The sequence below is a fragment of the Pistacia vera genome, unplaced genomic scaffold, assembly GCF_008641045.1.
Source record: "Pistacia vera cultivar Batoury unplaced genomic scaffold, PisVer_v2 Contig104, whole genome shotgun sequence".
Taxonomy (NCBI): domain Eukaryota; kingdom Viridiplantae; phylum Streptophyta; class Magnoliopsida; order Sapindales; family Anacardiaceae; genus Pistacia; species Pistacia vera.
Window position 1 is genome coordinate 1,962,706 of NW_022195071.1, and position 7,901 is coordinate 1,970,606.

General features: G+C 37.4%; 1 non-coding gene across 1 annotated transcript; it reads right to left on the reverse strand.

The window, feature by feature from the left end:
* Nucleotides 1-7,509: 7,509 nt before the first annotated feature.
* Nucleotides 7,510-7,616, reverse strand: LOC116126430. Its single transcript, XR_004127482.1, has one exon. It is a non-coding gene; the product is annotated as a small nucleolar RNA R71 (small nucleolar RNA).
* Nucleotides 7,617-7,901: the final 285 nt, after the last annotated feature.

Sequence of the window (7,901 nt, forward strand, 5' to 3'; positions counted from 1 at the left end):
AATTAAAGGGCAAAGTTAGAATTCCTAAAAAAGAGTAAGGGTAATGGGAAAGAGTGTAGAAAATATGAGATATTAGGGTTTAGCTTTAGAAACCCTTTCATTCTTTCTTTTCCACCGCCTCTTCCATCCTTCAATTCTCTCAAGCTTTCATTCAATTTTTTTCCAAGGATTTTTGAGGGCTTTTGACTAGAAGTTGATACAAGTTGATCCTAAACACTTAAAGGTAGAACCTTACTCTAGATGTGAATTTTTATTGGTGTAAGAGTGATCCTTACTAAGTTTGTGCTTAAGGTTTAAGAGAAAGCATCAAGCTATCAAGAGTAGAGAGCTTAAGTGGGTTCTACTTGAGTCTAAGGTAAGTAAATCCACCTAAGTTGTGAGTTGCATGATTGAATGATGATAGAGATTTGTATATGCTTGAATTTTATGTTTGAAATGAAATGTGATTTATGAATGAGTTCAATGTTATTTATGGAGATTTCCACCATGAGAAGGGATTGTGTTGATAAATTTGATAGAAGTATGGAAGATTTAGAAGAATTTGAGAGGAATATTTGAGTGTGTTTCTTTGCAGATGTGTGATGAATTAAAGGAGTTGAACTCTAATTTTGGATGGTTAAGAAAGAAGTAGAATTATAGTTAGAGTAAGTTTATGTATGCACACATATTGTTTGATGAATGCCTAAGAAGCATGAGTAGAATAGAGAACCTTACTTTATGCAACATAGCATATTTGCATTTCATGAGTGCATATAAGAAAGATTCTAGGCAGAGCCAGCCATATGCATATGTTATATGTAATCATTAAGAAAGAATATGAGTAATAGAAAGAAACACTCTAAGAATAAAGATAAAGAAAAGAACTAATTCTCTTAGAATAAAGAGAAAGAAAGAATTAACACTAGAAATAAATGAATAAAAAGTGCTAGAGAAGAGAAAAGAGAATAGGTTGTGCGATGGGAACCCCTGAGTGTAGAATTACCCGTATTAACAGGCCGTGAGAAGCAGTCTCCCGCCATAAGAGAGCGAATGAGAATGAGAAAAAGAATTCGTATAGCCCATGAGAATACATGCGGATAGGGGCTATACACGAGAGAGTACACTCACATGGCCAAGGGTTCTGAATCCATGCATCAACCAGACCGATCGGCAAAGAATAAGAATAAAGAAGAATAAGAAATGAAAAAAATAAGAAAAGAATAAAGAAAAGAAAAGAGAGAAAATGCATTGCTTTGCATTAGTGCATATGCATCTCATCCATGCATGTTATCATGTATCCCTCATGGTTGATAAAGAAAGAAAGGGCCGAGAGAAAGAATTGAAGATGATACACGGGGATAGTGGAGTAGAGGATTACTTACTGAGCATTTTTGTGCTCACCCCGTTGTTTTCTATGTTTTTCCAGCCCTAGGTGAGGACTGGTCGGATGGACATCGCAAGCGGGAGACTTGGCTACATTTCCATTATTTGGAGAGTCTTTTTGTACAAATGATACTGTACTATGTAAGAATGTATATATTAAGTAAAGAAAATTTTTGGCCCAACTATTTTGATAAGTATACTTGTATTTTATTAACATATGTATGAATATAATAGTAGAAAGAAGTCATTACACAAGAGCAATAATCAGTGATAGAGGATCACATTTTTGCAACAGGCAATTGGATGCACTGTTGGGAAATACGGGGTAAACATAGAGTTGCAACACCCTACCACACACAGACCAGTGGCAAGTGGAACGTCGAACGGAGAATTGAAGGGAATCTTGGAAAAGACAGTCAATGCATCGAGGAGGATTGGTCACGAAAGTTGGATGATGCTTATGGGCTTACCGCACTGCATTTAAGACTTCAATGGTATGTCTCCATTTAGGATGGTCTATGGGAAGGTATGTCTGATCCAAATCCAACCAATTTGCAACAACAACAACACAAAATTGCCCTAAACTCAAGCTTAAATTCGGCCAAACACAATGGAGGCAATGTCACACTTACTTGCAATTTTAGGTTAAGACAAGATGAACACTTCAAGCATAAAGGAATTCTCCACCAACTTGAATCATTCCACCTCAAATCTCCTTGCCAAGACTTAGATAAAAAATCTCAATAAGAACACAAAGTTCTCTCAATGTTTAAACCAGTTTTTGATATTTCATGAACTAACTTTTACAAGGAGAATAGTTGCCTTTATATAGGCAATTACAAGGTTAAAATGTAATCAACAATTACAATACAAGAAAATGAAAATAATAAAATTACACAAATAATTACAAGCCTTCCATTCAAAAATTAAGGCCATACCCATTTAATGCAAAAGGGACAGAATCCCTAATTCTAGGTTCATGTCTTTAACCACCCCATTAGTTGAAAAAACTCACTTTATTAGCCCAAAACTTGATCAATGATCCTAATCAAGTCTCACTAATAGGGTGTGAAGATTGGGCCTTGAAGATCTTGCAAATGGATCCAATAGTGTTCAAGTGGACTTTCCCCTTTGGAATGAGAATTGGGCCGAATGGGTTCACTTCAACACTTGGGCTTCTCTCTTGGTGACTTGAGCTTCCTTTGGTGGGCTTGGACTTGAATGGTTTGGGCCGAAGTGCTTGGGCTCTCTCTCCCCCTTGGAACTTGCGTGGGCCAAATCTCATCCAATGCTTCCACACTCCCAATCCAAGTGTTTTAGGACTTAGAATGAAACTCTTTGATTCAACCGAATTGGCAAGTTTTTTAGGACTTGTAATTCCTTGTCCACTCAGGTTTACAAGTGTTTTAGGACTTGTAAACGTATCAATGTCACGTGCTGGTAGAGCTCCAGCTAACATACTAGGCAGTCAAAACATTAAACATGGACTTAAGAGCTGCTAGAGGGAACAGATGCTGACTTTGAATGAACTTGATGAGTTCCGTCATGAAGCTTATGAGAATGCTAGGATGTACAAGGAAAAACCAAGAAGTGGCATGATAAGCATATTAGGAGAAGAACTTTGAAGTGGGGCAGAAAGTGTTATTGTTTAATTCTAGACTTAGGCTTTTCCCTAAAACTTAAGTCTAGATGGTCCGGACCCTTCATAGTTACAAAGGTTTACCCATACGGATCGGTGAGGTGTCCCATGAAGAGAAGGGCCATTTAAGGTCAATGAACAGAGATTGAAGCTATACATTTATGGCGTGATGAGTTGCAAGTCAGTCGCCATCCACCTTGACATCCTGACATGAAACTTGAGAGAGTCGCTTTCCGCTATAAACAGCGCTCCTTGGGAGGCAACCCATGTTTTCAATTGATTATTTGTTTATTGCTTTGCATTTGTTTTGTTATCTATTGATTTTTGATTAATTTTAATTCAGGTACTTTTGGATGTTTCAGTGAAGTTTTGAACTAGGCGAAAAAAAAGAAAAATTGCCAGCTTCGCTGAGCGAAGAACATTTACACAAAATGAAGTGAAAAGTCCCAGGCACGCTGCGGCAAGAGTGTTCTTCCCAAGCGAAATAGCCTCTTTTGTGATGCAGCTTTTGAATTTTTCCGCTGCGGCAAAGAATTTGTTTTCGCCACAGCAAAGAAGGTTGGGTGAAATTTTGCCAAGTCAAGTTCACCGCCGCGGCGATGTAGCACTGTAATTTGTCGCCATGGTGAAGATTTGTCTTCGCTGAAATTGATTAATGAACATTATTACAAAGAGTCAATTCCACAATAATTGATTGGCTCTAGGGCACCTACTCCAACAAATCACACTTAAGGACAATGGCTTCGGTCATCATGTTATGTGATTGGCTTGTTGGCTTACTTTGTATTTGAGGTTGGTAGTGAGATCTATCAACTGATATGGATTAAGTTTGTTGGCCTACCTAATCAACCCATTTTGGCTTGTTCGCCAAAGCAAAGGTTTGAAATATGTTAGATGGGATCTCAGTCCACTAGAAAGGCCAATGGGCTTTCCCGAGTTAATAGTGAGGGCTACTGGCTTGAAGAAAATAATGGGAGCGTTCTTTAATAAAACACCTTATTAAATAATAATAAACATTGTAATAACATTTATTTTTCTACATTTGTAGATTCACTCAAATGAGCAATACCAACCCGCTATCGATAATCGAAAAGGAAAATAGGCTGGATGGATCCAATTTCTCAGACTGGTATCAAAATCTTTGGAGTGTACTAAAGACCAAAAAGAAATTGTATATCCTTGATAAGCCATATATGGTTGAACATGATCCTAATGCTACTTAGGAAGTAAATGGCACCTACCAAAAGTTCCTTGATGATGCTGATAATGTTCAATGCATTATGCTATCATTGATGACACATGAGCTACAAAAGCAACATGAGAGTATGGACACTGCTACCATGATTCTACACCTTAAGGAGCTTTTTGAAGGAAATGCTCATCATGAAAGGTATAAGGTGTCGAGCACGTTGTTTAGGAGTCGTATGACTGAGGGAGCCCAAGTTGGTCCTCTTGTACTCAAGATGATTAGGTATCTAGAGAGGCTTTAGACTTTGGTGTTTGGTATGGGCACAGATTTACAAGTGGATTTAATTATGTAATCACTACATGATTCCTTTTCACCGTTCATAATGAATTTCAATGAACACGATGGTGAAATCCCTATCAAAGCTTCTGAACATGCTTAGGATTGCGGAGCAAGACATGAAAAGTCCAAGCCTATTTTATTAGTTGCTGCCAGTAAGGGAAAGTGTAAGGGCAAGGGAAAGGCCAAGGCCAATCCCAAGCCCAAGCCCAAGCCCAAGCCCAAAGGACATGATGCTTTCAAGTTTGAGGGTGGCATTGGGAAAGGTAGGAAGGTAGTCTGCTTCATTGTGGTAAGCCTGGCCATTGGAAAAAGCACTGCAAGGCTTTCCTTGTAAACAAGAAGAAGACAGACACTTTGACTTCAGGCATGTACATGATTGAGATTAGCTTCTCTCCTTCAACATCTTGGGTCATTGACACAGGATGTGGTACTCACATTTGTATTGATGTGCAGGGATAAGGCAAAGTAGATTGCTCACCAAGGGAGAAATGGACCTACAAGTTGGAAATGGAGCACATGTGGCTACATTAGTTGTAGGGACTTTTTGTTTGACTTTGCCTACGGGCTTATTATTAGAACTTAAAGATTGTTGTTTTGTACCTACTATCCGCTTTGGATGATATAGGATATCATTTTGAGATTTTTAATGGATTGTTGTTCTTTAGTTTGAATGGTATTCTATTTGGAATTGCAAGGTTATATAACGAATTATATGTTCTTGATTTAAACAATAAGGATATTCTCAATTTTGAAACTGAGAAAGCTAAACATAGCGATCAAAATCAAACATACCTCAGGCATTGTAGATTGGGTCATGTTAATCAGACTCACATTACAAAACTTCAAAGGGATGGAGTTTTGGACCCTTTTGACTTCCAATCATTGGAGGTATGTGAGTAATGCCTTTTAGGCAAGATGACCAAGTCACCTTTCATAGGACAAAGTGAAAGGGCTACTACACTGTTAGGCATTGATAATCCGAGAATTATACTGTTTTTCTTAGGCTTTTTGGCCGGATTTTAGATACTTCTTAGTTCATTTTTGCCTGAATTGATTCTTAATTCTCTACATTTTGTGTTTCAGGCCAAAATGGACATTTTGAGTAAATAATGAGCGAATTGGAGTTTCTGGACCCAGAAGTGCACGGATCTCGGAAATTGGAAGAGTTCTGAAGCAGATGGAAGCACTATGAAGTTTGTTCCCATGGGAAAGCATTGGAGATTGAAGATTCAAGCAAAGAAAAAAGTTGAGGGCAATTCTGTAAATTCAGAATTTTTCATGAAGGTTCGCCGCGGTGAAGGAAGTTAACAACGGGATTCCAACTTACCTCGTCACTCAGATTTCTTCAAAATGCATAGTTTCATTTTAGGAAGGTTTTAGGTTTTTAGGGCGACGTATAAAAGGAACACTTTGCCATTTTTGTAAAGGGAGAGACGTGTTTGCCTTGTTTTAGAGTTTTCTTTGAACATTACTTGGATTTTTGTTGAGGAATAGAGAAGATTGTAGATTTTAACCTCGAAGATTCTTCAACTAGGGGAGATATCTTTTCTTTCTCTTTATTTCAATATGCTTACTATTTTATTTACTGTTTTCTTTGCTGTTTATGTTAAATTAGTTATGAACTAACCCTTTTTGGGTTAGGGTTTTGATGAACTTTGGATTTTTATGGATTGATGAATTGATTACTATTATTTCCATCCTTTATTGCATAGATTGTGTGGTTATTTTGTTTTTATGGAATTTATTTGATGAACATGATGAGATTGAGAAATGAATCATGTTGAGCTTCTTTGGTAATCACCATTGTAGTATTAAATGCTAGAGATAGATTTAAGAACCAATGAAATCAACCTAGGATTCTATTAGCTTAATGAACTTGATTCTATTAGTCTTCAATTTGTTGGGTGCGGAAGTGTAATAGAGAAAAGTAGGAATTCATAGCCTGAGAAGGTATGTTTGACAATTTAGAGAATTCGATTTACAATCTATGCATGTGAGTGTGGAATTAGTATAATCCATTGAATCCATCCATAGAGTCCGAATAAAGTCAAAACCCTAACCGTTTGTTAAATTGATATTATCCTTGCGTTTAATTTCTTTCTTTCAATATTCAGTTTTTAATACTTAGAGGTTTTATTTTTAGTTTAATTTTAATTCTCCCATTAATCCAAACAATTGCGGTTGCTCTAACTTGAGAAACACTTAGGAAAGTTAGTGCTTAACAAATCAATCCTTGTGGGAACGATACTCACTCATCACTTTATTACTTAGTGCGACTAGTGCACTTACTATCATTGCATGTTGTAGTAAATACGCATCAAGTTTTTGGCACCGTTGCTAGGGATTGAGTTGTGTGTTAACATTAAATTTACTTGTGTTAGCTAGATTGGAGCTTTATTTTTGTTTAGTTTAATTTTAATTCTTATTCTTTTTGGTTGGCTTGCGATCTCACTTTTTGTCTCTTTCTGTGTAGTTTATGTGAATTGCAAGACATCAGCCAGTGGTTCCTGTTGATCCTGAAATTGAAAGAACCACAAGAAGACTAAATAGAGAGAGAAAAGAACGAGAAGCCAAAGTTGAACCAGAAGTCATAGTTGTAGAGATGGCAGAGAATAGAACACTAAGGGAATTCTCAGTTCCCACGGTTGAAGGCAGTGGGTCGAGTACTACTAGACCAGTGGTACAAGCCAACAACTTCGAGATAAAGCCAGTAATTATCCAGATGATCCAGCAGTCGGTTTAGTTCAGGGGTGATTTGAAGGAAGATCCAAATCTACACATTGCAATTTTTTTGGAGATTTGTGATACTTTCAAGTCAAACGGAGTGTCAGATGATGCCATCAGATTGAGACTATTCCCATTTTCATTGAAGGATAAAGCAAAGGGATGGTTACTGGCACTACCATCAGGAACAATCACCACATGGAATGATTTAGCACAGAAGTTCCTGACCAAATTCTTTCCTTCAGTAAAGTCGACAAAGCTGAGAAATGATATCACATCATTTATTCAGGAAGAGTCGGAATCATTGTATGAGGCTTGGGAGAGATACAAAGAATTATTGAGAAGGTGTCCACATCATGGGTTGCCAGTTTGGATGTAAGTCCAAACATTTTATAATGGATTAACGGTGAATGTGCAAACTATGGTGGATACAGCATCGGGAGGAGCACTGTAAAATAAGACACCGGAAGAAGCTCACGAGTTGTTTGAAGTTCTAGTAAGCAATGATTATCAAAGACCTAATGAGAGGGTGCAACCAAAGAAATCCATGGGTCTTCATGAAGTTGATGCATATACAGCCATCTCAGCGCAACTAACAGTACTTCAGAAACAGTTGGGAAGTATGCAGGTAAATTCCATTCAAGCACC